We start from the raw sequence: 21,517 nt of genomic DNA, 5'->3' as shown, positions 1-21,517 counted from the left end.
GCTAGTAACCAATTGCACCGCATCCAGCTGCTCGTAGCTCAAGCTATCTAGTAAAACTACACCATGTTCGTGCTCTGTACAATCCTATGGCAAGAAGCTTTACATGAGGGATATAATATATTATATATAACAATAATAGTCTTGGAATTTTCCACGACTCGCTCTTTCTCAAGTGTTGATACTGAGAGAACAATAACAAGAATTATTGATATGTCTTAATTTTTGACATTGTTCGCTCAGTATTAACACTTGAGAAAGAGCGAGTCGCTCGAAAATTTGTGCGCAGAAATAAACCGTTGGTGAATACAGTATGAACTTTGTTTCGGTTTTGTTTTGTTTTTTATCTTATATATATATATAATATGTATATATATACATATATATATATATATATATATATATATATATATATATATAATATGTACATATATATATATATATATATAGGTTGTGTCATTCTTGAAACCCTGTTTCTAAAATCGAACATGAGCCAAGATTGTTCGCGTAACTTGTTATCAGGTGTTTCAATAACTAAGTATATTGCCAAAGTAAGTTTTAGGAATTGAAATCATGATGCTGACATTCATGAAAATTTTGGATTTTTATTTCCAAAGTCATTTTCAAATATTCCCAATGCTATTAATGTGTACATGAGTAAAATTTGTAGCATTTGTAAAATTGTATCATCGTATATTTGTTTTGTTTTGCTTTTAGTTTGTGCACGCAAATGCTGAACAACAGCCATAGCTAAAGCTTAAAAATAAAATGGATGAATGAATGAATGAATGAATGAGATGAAATGATTTTAGTTACATATATTGATTTGATAGCTACTTTATCTTATGCAAATCAATATACATAAGTTACATAATCATGAACATGTAGGAAATATACAAAGTAAATTTATTACAGGGTCGTTTGACTTGCATAAACAACGATATAAAAGGAAATTAATGATATAATATACAGTATGCATGTTTATGCAGCAGGGATTTCAATAACAAATGTAGTTAAGAAGCAATTATGCAGAGGCCCGCCATTATAAGCATTGCTTGAAAAGATGGCCGGTCCGAGGAAAAGATAGGGACGTACTAGATTCGTAACAATACAAATTCTGCTGCGAAGATAGCAGGGGAAAATAAACTCTGATGTGTGATGGTGGTGAATGTGCGTGCAGGTGCTTGAAAGTGCACAAGAGCAGATAGGCCGGAATTGAGAGTAGTAGAATTGCTTTGCTGGAAGAGGGAACGATATGCGATGTTGCTATCGGGAGACCAACATTAGTCATATAAATTATTTGTTTTTTAGTTCGTATTTGAAGTATACTGTAATAAAATGTGCTTCTTTAAGTTTGCTTTGAATGAAAACAAGGAGGCACACTGTTTCAACTCCTCAGGAAGAGTGTTCCATGTATCCGGACCGTGATGTCTAATCGACTTTTGAGCAAGTAAAAGCTTTGGATTACTTAAATGAAAATCATGGGAACGACGGGTAGGGTATGAGTGAATATAATCATTGGTTACTAGGGCATTATGAAAAAATGGTCATAAATTTCGAGTGTGTCTATACATAAATATGGCAGTTAGGTATAAATGTATATCATGGGCCTTCAAAGTTTTTACGCGATAAAATATGGGATCAGTGTGAGCCAAGAAATTTGAATGTGTGCATATACGAAGAGCCTTTTTCTGGAGAAGAAAAATTGTGTTCAATTTGGTTTTGCTACAGTTGCCATGCAGTCAACATGTTGTGACCATGCAGTCACCATGTTGACATTCAAATTTACCAGATAAATCAAGGACGTTCTGTGGAGAAAAAAATAAGACGCAAATACCCATAGGCTCCTACATTATCGTGATTATATTATGACTAACATAAAAGCACCAAAAAACCCCAACATACTTTGAACAAAGCGGTCAAACTGGCTGTTTAGTTATGACTACTAAGAGATATATTATATATATATATATATATATATATATATATATATATATATATATTCATGTATATATGTATTCATCTATTTATTTATCTATCTATCTAATACATTACAGGTATCTTTACTGGTCAAAGACTCGCTGCTATCAATAATACCTCGCCGAAGGAAACGGTAGTTAAACTCGGGAATCCATATCGGTTCTCTAGTATCGGCATTGACGGTGAAGGTATGAATTCAATATTATTAATTGGGACTCCAAAAATGCTTGATCTTTATGTTACCTCTTGAGAGTATAACTTCTTCTTTCGGAGTTCAGTATAATCAAATACTACAACTTGCAGCTGTCAGTATTTTGAAATTATGTCCGTTTTTTTTTTCTTTATATGGTCCGGCACTGTTTAATAACATCACAATTTCTAATGTACGAAGTGTCATGTACGCGGTCGCATGAGCCTTCTTTGATAAGAGTCACAGTCGTGTGTGTGTGTGTGTGTGTGTGTGTGTGTGTGTGTGTGCTGTCAGACTCGTGGGCCTGGTTTTCCTAGTTGTCGAGGTCAGAGGCCGTATGACTCGCGGGCCGTATGTCTCATCAGCCTTTTTTTTTCTTTCAAACATCGAGCTCGTGGGCCGTACTACTCATGGCGTTGTGCTCGTGAAATAACCACGTCTTTTGTTTGTTTGTTTGTTTGTTTGTTGTTTTTTTTTTGGGGGGGGGGAGGGTGGGAGGGGAGTACCCTACCTTTGTCAACCCACAACTTTCCACGGACAAAAAGACAGATGGAGATATACAGCTCAGAATAGTATACAAATAATGAATGTTTATGAGTGCAATGGAGAGAATAATTCATGAGGTGAAAGATGAAATGATCCATGCAACGAGGCGCAGCCGAGTTGAATGGATCAAACATTTCATCTTTCACCGAATGAAATATTCTGTCCATCGCACGAATGAAAAACATTTATTATTTGTTTTATATAACGCCTAAAATAGATCCTTGTCATTTGATGTTTTATCAATTTAGAAACAAAGAGAGAATCTAAGATCGCGAGAGTGCTCGCTGAGCGCTTTACGCTAGCGCACAGTCGCATACACACAATGCAAACGCAAGCTTCTAGCGCGCTGTAGCATACTATATACATGTAGGGTTGGGGGTACCACCTATCGTCACCCTAAGGATCTGTAGCTTGTTTATTCTAAAAATGTAACACAAATTCGCCTAATTCTTACCTCAAATATGCCATAAATACTGCAGTTTTGAATGTCGTGACCGTCTCGTTGATTATGAATCTCCGTTTTAAAATAGCGCAATTTTAGTGCGTGCGTTCCGTTTTCTTCGCGCAGCTAAAAAGGGTACCTTGCGATCGGCACCCCCTCCCCTCCATAGGTATACACGTGAATTTCACAGCATAGGTAATACACGTGAATTTCACAGCCATGCGTCGTTACTGAGCGGATGTGAAATTTTTAGCTTGGTTTGTTTGAATTTGATTTTTGTTTCTTCGTTTTTATTGTCTTTATAGCTAATGACACTTAATCCCGCGCTTACCTTTTCGTTCTATACGCAAACAGCCATGATACGCTGGGTGCCGATGGGAAGGTGCCCTGCCGAAGGGTGCCCCAACCATACCTAGTACACACACTGCAAAACGCAAGCGTTTTACACGCGTGTGTGCTGGGCTCTCAGCGAGAGTGCAATGGACCAAATATGGATCCAAAATTGCACGGTAAATGGAGCCACAATTGCACGGATGATGATGTCATAGTGAAATGGGCCGAATGATCAATGTCAAACAACCAATCAAATGACAAGGATCTCTCCAGGCGTTATATAATAAGTATTGTATAACGCCTGAAGAGATCCTTGTCATTTGATTGATTGTTTGACATTGATCATTCTGCCCATTTAACTGTGACGTCAATATCCGTGCAATCGTGGCTCCATTTGCCGTGCAATTTTGGGTCATTACGATTTGCTCCACTGCACGCTCGCGGAGAGCCTGACACACTACGCGTGTTAAACGCTTGCGTCTCTCATTATTTGCGAATCTCATTATTTGTTACTGTTGAAATTTCTCAAGGTCACACATGGGGGCGCCATTCGTAACAACATAAAGAAATACATTATGAGACCTGTGATGCATTGTTTGAGATAGATACGTGTATAGTTGTCACATTTCATATTTCCATAATATTGGAATGTTAAGTTTGCATATTGATAATACATGTATGATAAACAAATGCTATATAACGCCTGAAGAGATCCTTGTAATTTGATTGGTTGTTTGACATTGATTATTCGGCCCATTTCACTATGACGTCATCATCCATGCAATTGTGGTTCCATTTACCGTGCAATTTTGGATCCATATGATTTGCTCCATTGCACGCTCACTGAGAGCCCGGCATACTACGCGTACTATACGCTTGCGTTTTGCAGACATGCGACAGCGCGCTACATAGCGTAAAGCGCCCAGAGAGCACTCTCGCGATCTCAGATTCTCTCTTGTTTCTAAATTAATAAAACATGAAAGGACAAGGATCTCTTCTAGGCGTTATATAAAACAAATAATAAATGTTTTTCATTCGTGCAATGGACAGAATATTTCATTCGGTGAAAGATGAAATTTTTTATCCATTCAACTCGGCTGCGCCTCGTTGAATGGATCATTTCATCTTTCACCTCATGAAATATTCTGTCCATTGCACTCATAAACATTCATTATTTGTATAATATTAAATGCGTAACTTGGGTGAAGGAATCAAAATTACACAAGAGAGACGGACAATCTTTTGAAAATACTGTTCCTTTCAATTATCTCTATTATCTCTGTTGTTTTATGTCTTTGTCACATAAAAACAAAGGAAATAACATTTCAGGGCCATTATCATTTCACATTTTGCTTCTTCAGCGAATTTCTGCCAAGAAACGCCCATTTCATACACTATGATATTGTTAATTGAAATTGGAACAAAAAAAAGATATGTTATATATCAAACGGTTCGCAATAACATTTGAGAAAAGTCACCAAATTTAGTTGAAATTGGATGAAGAGTTAAGGAGTGGCAGATGAAAATCTGGTAGAGGGGCACAATGTGACTCCCTCCTCCCCCCCCCCCCCCCTTGGGCTTTTTAGGGTTAAACCCGGAAGTGGCGCCGGAAATATTTTTTGCTCCCCCCTTACGGAATTCCTGGATCCGCCCCTTAACACTGTCTCGTGCTGTTTCTTTAATTGATTTTTCTCTTTGTTTTCCTTGTAATGGTTTGCTCTTTGTGAAACGAAAAAAAAAAAAAAAAAAACAGGGCAGCGTCTGTACGTCATGGATAATTCCAGTGTCAGGGTTTTGACTACAACAAGCTTTTCGTGGGATACTACCGTAAATGTCCAGCACGTCTTATATCGACAAGACCTGGCCGTCGCATGTCGTACGCTTTTCGTTGTTGGTCTCCATGACAACGGGTTGATGGTGGAGGTTCTCACTAGTCCAATGACTGACTGCCCGGGTGACCTTTTGACCTTTAAAACTGGCGTCAACCCCGCCTGCGCTCTTATATTCGTTTCGTGTTAATGATAAATGTAGGCCTACTGTGTAGAAAGTTGGGCGATCTGTCACTGATCCCAACTATCACATGTGAAGAGTTTCAGAATCTATCGTTAAATAAGTGAAATATCTGAAAGACATCATCACACAACTACAAGCACTTATCGAGTTGAACTACATATATATGATCTTCATCTACAAACGTTGATGATGACAGAGTCATGTCTTCATTTGGAAGGATTGATAAGACCACTTCACTGTTTACACGGCGAAAGTGTAATCTTCTTTGTTTGGTATATGCTCATTGATTTGTTGAGCTCAGCATGTACATATTTGTAAAGTATTCGTCAATAGAATAAGATGTGACTGCATTGTATGTAGTGTCCTTACAATAGAAAAGTTGTCTCAAGCTATGATATGCTTTAGAGTATTTTGCATAAGTGTTAATTTTTGCATTCAAAGACTGCTAATTCTGCATGTCGAATATTTCGTAACGTCTGATGTAACATGTAAAGGTGTATAGCTGAAGACATTTTCCTCTGGTGATATTTACATCAAAAGGATTGAGGACTGAAGAACGCTGATGAATGATAAACAGGTGGTCTTGATGAGATGCGACACATTACTACTTAAATTTGGTACGGAAAGTGTCGTAAAACCATTGACTTTTATTCAATCGTTCCCGTAAAACGGGTATTGTTTTGCAGAGGCAGCGCCAGTATTGTGTATTGTTTGGTCCCCCCTCTAGAGGCGAGTTTGTTGTAGTCACATAAGTCGGGCATGTTCAGTCTGGATCTCCAATAAAGAGGAGTGTTCATTTTGCATCTTAAATCCGATGTGTTTAATCTTGTCCTTTCCTGGTGTTGTAATGGCGTAGTGGCAGCGATCGGATTGTTCCCACCCATCAACCAAGATCTTCAGGCCACGACATGGGGCCGACACATCAACAGTTAGATACAGTTACGTACCTGTCGTGATTTTTTACGATTTGAACTGGCTGTTCATCACGTCCACCAGCTTTAAGGGGCCCTGAAATCCAAATGCATGTTGATTTGTGTTGATTTATGTTACCCTTAACATCACTTTTGTGGTGAAACGAATATCTAGAAACATTCCATATGTTTTTAACATTTTTTTCTTCTATTTTTCTTCAGATTGCTCGGGAACGCCCACAAAAAAAGTCCTTCCAAACAAATATTCCTCAGACGACCTCATCTGTCAATCATTGCTAAAGTACTGAACAATGTTTAACAAAAGACATTGCAATGCACCTTCCCCTCGACTCAGCATAACTTGCATGTTCCCTAGCCATGTCTTTTTGTTAGTGACATTAATATCACAGAAACATGCATTTATTTTATTAGTGTATAGAAGAGAGAAAAGGAGGAGATAATTCCATGAGCCATCTGCAGTCTTTGGATGCATTCTGAAACTGTAATGGCGTTGCACGTATTACCTGGAGTACGTAAATGTTTATCATGTTTTGGAGATACGAGGTGGTTGTGTATGCATGGTTTTCCAGATTCAAACCTACTGGATTGGCAAAAACAGTATGTATTCATGTTAGGCTCCTTTTCGTGTTGGTTTGATCGTTAGTCACGTAAACTGCAGGAGCCATAGTAGATACAGGGAGGTGAGCTCACCTCCCTGGTAGATATTAGATGTACAGGTTATTCCTTCATGTGTATACGTATTAAGTGTATGTTACAAGTCATTTATCCCTTGATCTCTGTTCGTATTCATAATGCGCAACCACTGAATTTGTTTTCATGAAGACAGTATAATGTTATTAATGTCTCTGTAAAGCACATATAGAGTAGTGAATGATTATCCATTTCTATGTGTATTAGCTCCTCCAGCACATTGCTGCTCTTCACTGGCAGCCTGGCATTTCAGTATTTCAGCAATGTGTTGTTGCTAGGCCAGATTTCTATACACAGGCGTGTTGCTATCCAGTGGTGGTAGCTTAGGATTTTTGAGAAAGGCGAAGCAGTAGGATTTTTGGTAGCAGCAGGAAAATTTCGTCACTAGAAGCTGAGATCTTGGGTAGGCAAGACAGTTATTTTGGGATCTGTAGAAGCTAATTGCTGCAGCAGTTAGACTGCAGGGTCTGCTGGTAACTGCTTGAGCCGACGAGATGAAATCGGGTAACAGCAACTTTTAGGCATCAGTCAAACTGTAAGTGAATGATTTTTTTTTTTTTTGTATATCTCTTTTGTTGTATAAGTTACCACATACACAGTTATTACTTGAAACTGTACTCTGCTAAGGAAAGTGGCGCTGGTAAAAATGACGAGATATTTTATGACTATGTCAACCGCCTCTCTTAATATATAGCACATGCCATTTATTGCAGCTTGAGAATTGTGCATTGTAGTACAGTGTGATAATGTGAAATGCAGAGAAGTTACTTCACTGTTTTAATTAATTGGTTGTAGCCGTAAGAATTAAGGCAGTATGTATAGTGGTTACTGGCATGATGGTTACTTACTCCCAAACAAAGTGCCAAATTGTTTATGTCTGGATATCGCATTAGCCTAGTAGCTCCTGTAGGGAGCATTATCAAGCAAAATAAATGCTCAACCGTAAAGTCAGTATGGTTTTGTTTAAAGACTGTTTTGTTTAAAGTATGTGAAAACATTTAACTTTCTTCAGTAGGTATCGACATGATAGCTACATTAGAACATCATTATAGATTTGCGTCCAGGTCATGAGAATGTAATCTCGGGCCACTTCGGACAGGGAAGGAACCCGCCATTAGGCCTAGGTACACGTCGGAAACCGTCGCCTCGACAAGGGCTTGGTCTCCGCCTTCGCAGCGAATGTCGGGAACTGTTTCGCGTTCGATGACCACCGAGGCAACTTCGGCATGACAATGTCAGGTTTTGTTTATTCAGGAAACAAACAGTTTAGACTTTAATCGAACTCCAATTGTAAACTGTGCCCGCGGATAGTTTAAGACCGATGAAACCGATGTGTTGAGTTAAAGAAGCAGGTGTAAACCTATGTCAGAAACTGGAGTAAAGTTCATGCAATTATGGCCATATTGCGAAGCAGTTGTTAGGTTTTCTCTACACTATTATAGTCAGGAGATTGGTATGAAGCCGGCATTTCAGTAGACGTTATACTCGGCACTGACTGAACTTTGTGTGTACTTGTGTGTGTGTGTGTGTGTGTGTGTGTGTGTGTGTGTGTGTGTGTGTCTGTCTGTCTGTGTGTTGTTCTTTGTACCACTGGTAATCATATTTGTATCCGAATCCGAATTTGGAAGACCGGAATTAAACTTAACTGATTAATCATTGCGTTTTGTGCTACTTTGTCTGAGTACCGTACTTAAGTAGTCAACACTGGATCAACAAGCCATCACACGCTTTCACCGGCTGTGACAGTTTATACATTGGTCATGTGGTATGGCAGTAGTTCAGAATACATTGTACTATAATATAGGTATTACAAAAAAAAATTACCACTTTTCATCCTGAATTGTTCAAAAAACTTTGACTTATCAGATAATACTGACACTTACATGAGAAAAAGCTGAATAGTGTACAAATTTGTTGGAGGTAATTTAAAAATGATAGCATAAATCAGTTTCATTAAATTCAAGATCTATTTTGAAGTTAGGTTTCAGATTTTGCTCTGTTTTTAACCCTCTGTACAAAATTTCATTTTTTTATTTTTTTATTTTTTGCACAGTGGTCAATTTGTGTGTATGGGAGTGTGTGGTTAACACCCTGGCAGTGGTCCAGAACAATGGCCAAGATTGGAATGCTCTATTACAGATTCATGAGAAATTACACTATCACAACTAGTCTTTATTCATCCTGAAATGAAGTGTATAAATGCAAGCACATAAAAACATGCGCTCATTTTTTTCATGTGCATGCATTTTACCCTTTACCATGAATTGAGACTAGCAGTGCCCAGGGCAATCCATCATGAATTATTGATAGGCTATTGATGTGCCTTGAAGCAACAGACCAGAAGCCTCGTCAACAGAGCTCTGAAAAGGGTGGTATTCGTGGTATTCATGTCTTTCATGTCTATTATTCATAGTCATTGTAAGCACACACTCACACATCATTGTTTCCTGTGTAGAGTTCAATTTTGTACAGAGGGTTCAAATTTGAACAAAGTCTGGAACTTACCTTTAAAATTAATCATGGATTTAACGAAACTGATTCATGCTCTCATATTCGAATCACCTTCAGCTAAATCATACACTATTAAGCAATCACTCACATCAAAGACAGTGTTATCTGATGTATAGTTTTCGAACTATTAAGGATCAAAAGTGGGAATTATTTTTTTGTAACACCTAGTACATGTACCTCTTAGATACGTTTCTAAGTGGTTTCATATTTTGTATAGTAAATTCATGTTAAAATCCAAAGATAAATTAAAGTAATTTTGGTTGAGTGAAAGGTATTATAAAGTTGTTAATTATCATGTACGCGTATGTTTCCTGTTTAGCTTGAGGGAGCATGACTTCATATTTTGTGTTAATTATTTCTGTATGAAAGGTTCTGTCTCAAAAGCGACACGTACACTTGCATACAGTGTGTTGCATTACTGTGTCGGAATACATTATGTTTCCATACGAGTACGTACATTATGATATGCACATGTTTGCGCCATTCCCAAGAGAAGGGGGAAAAAGAAAACAAGAAATGTAGTCACGCCAGTATTGTGTATGGTTTGGTCGCCCTCTAGAGGCGAGTTGGTTATAATGTAGTCACAATATAACATAATAAATGAAATATATTCTCCACTTATATTTTCAATCAATCCTAATCTAGTGGACAAGTCTCAGATAAGATGAAAATTGCTAGAGTTGTTCCCATAAAAAATGATACAAAAAAGGTCCCCAAAAATTTGAATAATGACCGCCCGATATATAAACAACTAAACCCTTCAAAAAAAGTTTAGAAATCTGACTTCAGTTGTAAATTTCTCCAGTTTGTAAGCACTATAAAATACGTGCTTTATATCAGTGGAAAGAATATTAAATTTTTGCTATCAAGTAAAGAACTGTACTAAAAAATGTCTAGTAAGGTCTGCATTGAAAAGTTGCAAAACGAACAAGAACTTTCCTTATGAATGAGAATGGTCGTGAAGAGTACATAAAGAACATGTTCTTTTGTGACGATATCTTTTGTTCTCAACAGGTCAGCCATGAAGGCAAATTTCGATAGACATCTTAACTTCACATTCAAGTTTTCAGTGGTGGCATGCCAGGCAATTTTGATAGCTCATCAAGTTTTATGGTTGTACATCATGCCACTTGTAAGCAATGTTAAAAAAAACCCGCGCCATAGGGCAAATTGAAGCTGAGATGCTTCAAAAAGATGATAACGCAAAACCAAATAGAGCGAGACATGTGCGCAACTTTCTCGAGAGAGAGAGGGCTTCATTAGAAATGGACTGGCCTTCATGCAGCCCCGACCTCAACCCCATAGAACATTTTTGGGGATCAACTTGGTCGAGCTATGGGGAAGAGGGTCACAAATGCAACGACATAGGCAGGACTCCGTCAGATACTGGTTGACGCTAATCAACAGCATGAGGACACGGTGCCAAGCGGTGGTGCAAGCACTTGGCTCGTCCACCAGATGCTGAGCCCCGATCATGTTAATTGACAATATAAAGACAAAGTAAACATAAAGTAAACACAAAATGAAGACAAAATAAAGATGAAACTCCAATAAAATCAAGCCCATGCCATTTCACCTCTTTATGTCTTTGTTGCGGTGAATGTGGCGAGGTTCAGTGAGATGAAATGGTTTGAGTCATGATGGTTTGAGTCATGATCGTTTGTGTGTGTGTGTGTGTGTGTGTGTGTGTGTGTGTGTGTATGTGTATCTGTTTTGTTGAACGCATACATGTTTCACTCCATAAAAATGCTGATGTTACAGTAAATGAAAAGAAAAAAATAGGGAACTCACTCATCACGAGGAAATTGCATTGCGGACGTCAAAAATCGGGCCATTTTGCAGCTTTTCAATTCTGACTTTACCTCATAATTGTAAGCACTGCACCTCTATGTATACGATAATCATAACAAGTATGGTATCATTTTAAAGAAAATTAAACAATCTTTGTGTGGTACTAAGCACAAATGAATCATTTTAATGGAAAGATGAGAAATGATTGATCAAACTCAGATTTCCAAACTTTTTTTGAAGGGTTTATATATATATATATATATGTATATATATATATTTTTTTTTTTTTTTTCAATCCTCAGTCTCGTAAATTCTGGAATGGCTTGATTATAAACATACTGTTAGATGTTATTTTTTTTTTAAATTTCCAATTTGAATTCAGGAAACAGCACAGCACAACTCACCAATCATTAGCCTTCATTGATGAAGCAGCTTATGCTTTAGACATGACACACTATCGGTGTTTTTCTCGATTTTTTGAAGGCTTTAGATACCATTGATCATTATATTTTGCTTTATAAGTTAAGTCATTGCGGCATCCGCGGGAGAGCTTTAGAGTGGTTTAAGACTACCTCACAAACAGAAAACAATTCGTTTACATAAATGTAAATATCATGTAAGTCAAGTATGACGTTGAATTCTTACGTTGCCCCCAAGGGTTCTATTCTTAACCCACTTTTATTCTTCTTGGCCCACTTTTATTCATCTTGTACATTTTATTCATCTTGTACAGTAACGATCTCCAAAATTCGTCACAGATTCTTTCCTTTTTATGTTTCACTGATGATACAATACTCTTATAAGAATTATGAATATTAAACTGAAATTTGTCCTGGATTTATGCCAACAAGTTATCATTAAATGGTGACAAAACACATTATTTTGTTATTTAGCAATTCTCTGCAAGTTATTCTTGATAATAATATTCGTTTATCTCGTGTAGATAGTACTAGGTTTTTAGGACTTTACATTGGTAGCGACCTCTCCTGGAAAACTCACTTTAATGTTTTAGGTAAAATTTTGTCACGGCAGACAGGAAGCCGAAACAAACTCAAACATTTTTTGCCCAACCACATTTTGCAGATTGTATATTCAACCATGATTTCCCCATATCTCAACTATGGAATTCTCGCCTTTGGGTAACGCATCCAAATATTTCCTGGATTCACTTTTTCTTCTTCAAAAGCGAGCGATCAGAATTGTTAATCATGAGGGGTATCATTTGAAGATTTTGTTCGCAAAAACCGATGAGTCCATTTTTGAAGATTTTGTTCGCAAAAACCGATAAGTCCATTTTTGAAGATTTTGAAGTACGGTCTCTGTCATAAAGTAAACAATAATACCTTTTAAATGATATATTGGTCACTATACATATAAAGGTACATTTTTGAAGTTATGGTCAAAATAAGCAGAAATTTTCTTATTATTCTCTTTATTTTTCTTGACCTTCAATCGCAAATACTTCCATTTGACAAATATGGCCTTATCGGTTTTTGCGAACAGACTTTTCATTTTATCTCCTACAAACGCCTTATTCCAGAAGAAAAAAAAACCGGTGAAACTGACAGATTTCTTTAGATTATATCTTAGGTATTTTTATGTATACACTTTCCTCAAAAGATTTATGGCTAGTGATTTTTACATGACTACGTCAACCAGACGTTTAGTAAATAGTTTGCCTTTTGTAAGGTATTGTCAGTTCGCCAAAGCAACTTGACGTAAAATACAGGTGGCTCCGACAGATGCCTGTAGACATCATTTCTCTTCAACGTTCAGATGTTGCCTGTTATGAGTCGAAGAATCTTCTTCTGAACCCTTCGCCATAGTCTCGTTCTTTCTCCATCTCTTCCTGCTGTCTCTCCCATTCCTGCCTCTCACGTTCAGCTTCATACTCTCTCCTCCTTTCTTCTTCCCTCTCTCTCTTCTCCTTTAAACGCTTTCCCCGAATTTTCGCCTTTCTTTTCTCCTCACTCTCCTGGTAGTGCTTGAAGACGAGAGTCTCGTCTGCGTCGGTCATGCACCTATCAAGAAACATCAGGAGATTCAGTTGATAAACATCTTCTAGCTCTGGTTTCTCCCGGGTAATATTGGCGATCTCAAAGACGTCGCTTATTCCAGATATCCGGAGGACTGTTTTCAAATTTTCCTTTGCAGAATTTTCGACAGTGTCGACGTGAGTGATCACGGCTATCGGGTAGCGACCTGCAATCAGCACAAACCAATAAAAAAGTCACGTACATTATTGTGCTCAAGAACTAGGTATAGGAAGTTGTAAACTAAGTCTAGAAATACATAGTTTTTCCCGGCCAGTTTCATACTTTTGTCATTCCAATACATGAATGTACATTCAAATTCAAACAGCTTACGCGCACAGAAAAAAAAAAAAAAAAGAACGGGCGTTCAAATTCAGAATCCAAGCGATTTTATACATGGGAGCTCCATTTCGTTTCCGTCAAACACCATGTCAAATGAATTCATGCATGGGCGTTCAATTTCCAATAATTCCGATAGTCTAGATGAACTTATTTAGTGCGTTTAATTCATTTTCAAGTGATCAATTTCCGACTTCGTGCAATCAATTTAATGAAGTCAATGGCATAGATTTTTGAAGAAAAGGCAACGGGGTGCGGATGAGGGTGAAAAAAGGAAACAAAGTTTCTCTTAAAGCACACAGGTTTAGGCACCCCCGAAAGGCTTGCATTTGATTTTATTTTGATAATCATAATGGTGTATTGAAACCAACATGCAAAGTAGTAGCCCGAAGGCTAAATTATAATGCATCACATTATCAAACATCAATAATATCAAACAACAACATTTCAAGAAAAAAAATACAAATACCGACTACATTAACATTACAGTTATACAACATCATATCAACACGATTTACAGTTCATACCAATTATTACACAAAATGTATCACTTCAAAATGATAACCACAGTCACCAACGTACACGCACGCACGCACATGCACACCCACGCATACACACGGGCACACACGTACACATCATCATGCACATCACATCCTAATGTCTACAAATAAACCTATACTGTATACCCATCTTATGCATCCATTCAACTCTTGTATACATACTTACACATCAACCAAAAAATAAAATTTCCTGCTTATTGAAATAACAATTTTAAGCAAAAACAAAAAAGTCAAGTTGAACAACATGCTGATAAGCGTCATTGGGAAAAATCAAAAAAAAAAATAATCGTAACTAAACATTCAACATTTTCCTATAAACAAAATTTCAACACCATTCAATTTTACAATTCGGTAACCACGTTCAGCTATAAATAACGTTTTTTCTAGGCATCAAGAAAAATACGACTTCATTCTATGTAATCATGGAAACGCATATTATGCAATACAGAAATATAGACATATACATAAATAAGGAAAGCAATCAATCCTTAACCCAATAACATTCGTTTTCCGGGTGACATAGCAGAGTGAACTATACGTATTAACACACCCATATGCCTAAACATCCTATACGGCAAAATAAATACTAATATTCATGATAAAGCCAAATCTGTTCCAAGCTAAACGAAAAAGCCACATATAAATGGCCCCACGCTAACTGAATTCAGAACTTCTTTAAAGGAGACCTCCGGATGATTTTCATATTTTTATATTTGAACAAATACAGATTAGTTATGCAGATTTTCAGAATTTATAATCTTTGGGATGAAGAATAAGAATGTTTTCGAAATTCATAAGAAATTGCAATGAACAAGGATGATGACATGGCAGCCTCAACATAAGAATGCATGAGCTGGGGCTCAAGGAAGCAGAACAAAAGGAGAAGGCATGCATAGATTATACCCAGGTGAACTTGCAAGCGAGCGGTATTGTTATGGAATGAAACTGCTACATTTCTGAACTATGTGAGGCTCCTATGTCATCATCCTTGTTTAGTGTAATTTGTTTAAGGTTTTTCAAAGTACTATTTCTCTGGTCAAGAACCACAATACATTCCACAAATTTGTACATGAAGCTGTTGTACTACATGATGTAAAATCATGAAAATCGTCCGGAATGCCCCTTTCAAACTGACTGCACTAAATTAGATCATGATTACTTTTCACGAATTCGAATGACCGACGAGATTTTATCGAGGGCATAAGATGAATTGTATTGCTCATTGCTGAAATGCATGCTCAATCTTTGATTTGAATGACGCAAATGAACAGTTATTAGTTGCTCCGATAGTGAATTTGAATGACCTGATTTTGAATTTGCTTGCTGATTCAGTAGTGAGAGTATGGAATGCCTGAAACTTAATGCTCGAAATAGGAACTTGAATGACAAAATTATGAAATTGACCTGGAAAACCTACGGCCATAACATAAATTCTGTACCTGAATAACCAAAACTTCAATACGAAATGACAATTATGTCAGTTCGTGTTATTGAACATGCCATAAGCAAACTCGTTATCTGGCAAATATCTGAAAGTCTTTTTTTTTAAATTCTAGATTTACTCTTTAATGTGTTAAAATTACATTACAGCAGTAGTTTGATGATGATGATGATGATGATGATGATGATGAAGTCTTGTATAGCGCCGGTATCCGCCAAGTCAGGCGCTCATGGCGCTTGCTCCAAAATAAATACATAATTCAGCTTAAATTTCATGGGTGCACCGCTTGTGATATGGCAGTTAAAACAAAAAGAAATAGTTCCAGGAAGTCATTGTCTCCAAAAGTGGAATATTATTTTACAATTTGCCTATAAAAAGGGTTTCATGTAAACAAATGTCTTGATTTTACGCTTATATACACGCAACTTTTTTTTTCACCTTCCAAATCTTGGGGGGGGGGGGGACCGCCCCTTCGCCCTCCCCCGCTGTACACCGGGGAGGCGGGTTTTAGAACGTTTCGTAAAGAGGGGGGGGGGGGGCTGCTTTTTTATACTGTGGATATAGGCCTACGTTTGATGTAATTCTTAGATGTATTTATTTTTTCTCACGAGAATTTAATAGTGGACAGAAATCGACTTTATCTTTCGAGCTTTCAAAAATAATATTAGTCCTATACGACGACGAACGGACGGCATATTTATTATGGTGTACTCGTATGTATACATCTGTGCAAAGGGCCATGTTCTTTTCAGTTAGCTCTGAAAGAATTCAATTTTGCAAAGGATGGATATGAATAGGTAACGTATTCCATGCATGCTCGGGTTGATAGAAAAAGGTGATGGTCAAGATTCAATGTGATTAATTTCAAAACCTTATGCTGACGTGAAAGCGTGATGTGACGTATTAATTGCGAAAATAGAGAGGAACGGGTGCTGTACTGACGATGTATGTAAAGTCAACATATTGGAGAATTGGCCAATGACGGATTGATAAATAAAGATACCCAGTTGATTTTGCATAAACGCAGTTATAGCATTAAGACGTTACTCGGCAAAATTTATGTGAAAGCGGTCCTATAGTAAAGACCCAAGGGCCTGTGGGACATCATGAGCGTAAATCCGGGGGGGGGGGGGGAGGGATGTGTCCTCCCGCGGTGTATTCCTTAATTTGGTTTCATTTCGTTCCCCCCCCCCCCACAATTATTTACAAGGTGTGGTAATTTTTTTGCTGTTATGAAAGACAATTGTCCAAACATTTCATTCAAAATGTGCACCAGATTGCTGAATTGTAGTTCTAAAAATGCAAAATCTCCCTCGCGTGGGAGGGGGATACCGATTCCCATACCCTCCTCGTTCGGTCCTTTCTACTTTAGTAGGCCTAGTACACTTTTAATGTGACAGATTTCCGAGTATTATTCATCAGAAGTGTACAACACATCTGTCACTCAGTTCAAAATTACAAAAGAAAACAAGAAAGAACTTCACATTTTTGAGGCGTGATACGAGGTTGACAACCAAGAATCGTCTGACAAAAAAAAAACAACAAAAAATCTTCATTTATTTTTTGCTACCACACCCCTCCCACCTTATATTTTATGCAAAAAGTGCGACTGCACACTAATATTCACTCCCTCTATCTTCCGCACACACACACACAAAGTGTGTGCGTGTGTGTGTGTATGGGGGTGGGAATGCATGTGATGACTATAGCCAATCATCTTCCCTTGATATGGATTTACGCCGTTGTTTTAACGCATTTTAAAGGTATTGTTCTCCACAAACAATAAATATCTTTAAAATGCTAGGAAATAGACGTATACTTTGTATTTTGAAGGCGTTTAGACAAATCACGACGGTGACTCCACATCTTACAAAACGATTTAATTCATATAACAAAATATCATGATTAATGGTGCAAAATGCCTTTGAGAGGTCCATAAGTATACCAGCTACCAATCAGCGTTCTTCAAAAGCATCACCGTTGTTATTCGAAATGTTCATAAGAGCTAAAGAACAGTGAAGAAAGTGAATAATACGGATTCCATATTGATGATCATTTTAGAATAATGACTATCATTCGAAAATCTTAAACCTTGTGGGTCAATCAAAGCTAAGGGCACGTGTTATGTTCAATGCGGGTCACTATTTTGCATGTTTGATTTCTCGGGGGTCAAGTCAGTATAAAGAAATTCTCTCGTTTGCATGTTTGTGTGTCAGTCCCGACGTAATTTTCGCCTTTCGAAAAGATACTGCGTTGACTTTGACAAGGACAAGAGTAAAAAGTTTGGGCCTGCGGGAAGCACTAATAAAGTTATTATGCAAGTTGGAAGCAATGGTAAATGTGCACCCAGTATTCATATTTTCGGAAAGCGTAAGAACCAAACTGACATGATGGCCATGGAGAAAGTCAACCATGTCCATCAAACCTGTCGTGTTCATGCCGATGTCATGGATCGCACTAGAGAACAAAGAAACACGGTTGAAAGGACTTATTACGACAAAAGGACGATCTTTTGTTTTGGTCGATATCATAGGGTAGATTTCATTAATTGTCAAAGTTTTGGAGGGAATAAAAGGCCTCTCTCTTATACATCGCTGAAGCAGTCCATACATTGTATCTGCACCAAAAAGTTCACTTTGTTCAACGACATGTCCAAGGTTGAAGTCTCTTTATAGCCTACATATCAGACAACTTCAAGCAAAAACGAACAGAATTCGGCTCTATAAAATATAACATGATCGAGATGAGAAGTTTTTGACGACATTATATTTGACATATTTTCTGTCATATACCTAGCACAACCACACACACACACACACACACACACACACAGACGCACACAATAACAACAACAACAAAATGCACTAGATATGAAAGCAAAAGAATGGCAATTTATTTTTCTTAACACTTCATTTTGAAATTGTGAGGCAATTTATGATTTGGGGTATTATTTAAGCCGCTATGATCACTGAAACATACAACTGAATATATATATACATGTATGTACATTTATGTCTGTGTGTGTGTTTGCATGTATGTGTTTGTGTCTATGCAAAGTGGTATTTATCTTTTAGAGCACCTTTCCTGTTTGTCACGTAGGACCTACCTGACGACTAATACTACGCAGCTTATCTTATGACTCATACAAGTATCTCCCAAAGATGAGTCTGATGATCCGTCATCCGAGTAACTGTTTTTAGGACACTTTGTCGCTATATCCTCTCCTTCCATCTAAAGAAATAAGATCCAAGAGAAACATGATCTAGAGTTACGCATTCAATGGGACAGTTCATCAGAGGTGGATTCAATTCACCGAGCCTCTTCGAAATTCTGATTTATGATTGTGATTGAATGCATTTGCTCATTATCATTTCGATTTCAATAAAGTGTATATCCCCTACCACGTGAGGGAGCCTTTTGCATTTTTGAAGGGAAATCAACAATATGGCGCGCACTATTGGTGAAATATTGGGAAGATTTTGCAAAAAAAAAAAAAAATAAATAAACATTTAGGACCATTGTAAAAGGTTAAATCGAGTATTTTTTTACCTCCTTTTTACCTCCTGTACCTTTATTCACTGTGCAATAACTCTCCGGAGATGGATACCGATCACCGGCACTAACAGAACATGGTGAATAGAGTAGTGACAAATATCACAATAGTGCCAATTATATTCTCTTATTTGGAAAAGGAGATGCGAGAAATGTAATTTCCAAACACAAAAAAGAAACAAAAAGACATATTCTTTCATTATTGCGTAACTTTTTCATTTGTAGTGATCAAATTAATTGCAAGTCATTAGGATTAACCTACTTCAGAAAAAATATGCACAAACCAGTGAAAATATCACGAATGAAACGATGTAGGCTAGTAACCTGTTTGGCAACTGAAAAAGAAATAATTTCAAAAATATGTAACCTGAAAGCCACGTATTCCATTATTCATTCATTCTAGGGGTAGTGTAAGATTAGTGTACAGCATCACTGGAGTTCAATATATTTCAGTTTCTACGTTACTATATTATGTTAAGGACATTTAAGAGGTTGTTTCTTTATTCATCCTGGGAGATTTTCGAGAATAGTCAAGTATTTCTCCCATGTTCCCTGCCACCCAGAAATTTTTTATTTATCAAACAATAACATCAACAACAAACATTAGAAATTCAAAACTTAAAACGCCATAAGAAACCAGCAATAGAAATTGTAAGATTATGGAATAAATATAGCAACAATTCTACACGACGCCAAATTCAATGTGTTGGGAATTCATGGAAAAGGAATGTTTTCGATAAAATTCAATTGCTGCAATTTTCACAAAATGAGAATTACAAATTATCAATTGTGATCGTGGCATCAGATTGTCTTGGATCGTAACGCATCAAAATAAAAATAAAAAATTCACTTGATTTTCTCAGTGTTTTCCATTTTTCCCATTTTTTAGTTCTCAAGACGTTATAGTATACATTTTAATTTCCCTGAATGATTTTGATTACGGTATCTTGTTTCTGTCATTTAGTAATGTTCAAGAGATTTATGACAGGATTACGTCGTCATGTTATCAATACTGTTTTTAAGGCGTATCCAGATTTGCTCATTTTATTATTTTGTATATTGTTCATCGCATAACGTGATAGATTCAATGTCAATGTTTTGTTATAAAAGTATCACTGTAGATATTTCGTAAGAGTAGAAAGGAAAAAACGGGGCCTATATATAAATATATATAATAAAATAAAAAAAATAATAATAAAATGAGACACACATTTTAAAATATAAAGGTATTTACTATATTAGTCTGGGTACCTAAAGAAGAACCTTGTTTAATTGTGCACCCATTTTTTTTTTTTTTTGATGGTTTCACCCTATTTTGGCGTAGCTGAATCCGAATCTGGATGATGCAACTCTTCCATATTTGAGAGTTTTGAGATATTCAAGATTGTCGCCAAAATGGCCGCCGAAAACGGAAACTTCCATGTATTTCCTTCTATAAGAAAATGGAGAAAAGCTGAAAATAATTGATGGATTTACTCTATGTCGAGGAAGCTGAATCCGAATCTGGAAGATTCAACTCTTGCATTCTTTAGAGTTTGGAGATATTCAAGATGGCCGCCAAATAAGACCGCCGCAATGGCCGCTAAAAACGAAAATTCCAATATACGCCCCCTATTTCTTTCTCTAAAATGGTGAAAAAATAAGAACAAAAGGCGGTTTCACCCTATTTCGAGGGTGCTGAATCCGAATCTGGTTGATGCAACTCTTGCATTTCAATAGCTCGGGTTTTAAGAGGGCAGTTCAAGGTGACCGCCAAAATTCCATTATGAATATTTGAAGAGTTTGTTTGCAAAAACCGATAAGTCCATTTTTGAAGATTTTGAAGTATGGTACCTGTCATAAAATACAAAATAATACTTTTTAAATGATATATTGGTCACTACACATAAAGGTACATTTTTGAAGTTATGGTCAAAAGAAGCAAAAATTCTCTTATCATTCTCTTTATTTTTCTTGACCTTTAATCGCAAATATCTCCATTTGACAAATATGGACTTATCGGTTTTTGCAAACAAACTCTTCATTTCTTTCTGTATGGTGAAAATTAAAAATAAATTGCTAGTTAGCACATTTCGTGGGTGCTGAGGGTATTTATAAAATGTCCTGTATAAACGAAAATTCTTTTATCTTTTCTTATAAATGGTGAAATAATTTGCTCTAAAGTGAA

General features: G+C 36.9%; 1 pseudogene; it reads right to left on the bottom strand.

The window, feature by feature from the left end:
- Positions 1-13,211: 13,211 nt before the first annotated feature.
- LOC140235907 (uncharacterized) lies at positions 13,212-19,057 on the bottom strand (annotated as a pseudogene).
- Between the last annotated feature and the right edge of the window lie 2,460 nt (positions 19,058-21,517).

The sequence above is a fragment of the Diadema setosum genome, chromosome 12 (assembly GCF_964275005.1).
Source record: "Diadema setosum chromosome 12, eeDiaSeto1, whole genome shotgun sequence".
Classification (NCBI taxonomy): domain Eukaryota; kingdom Metazoa; phylum Echinodermata; class Echinoidea; order Diadematoida; family Diadematidae; genus Diadema; species Diadema setosum.
This window is presented reverse-complemented; position numbering and strand designations above follow the sequence as displayed.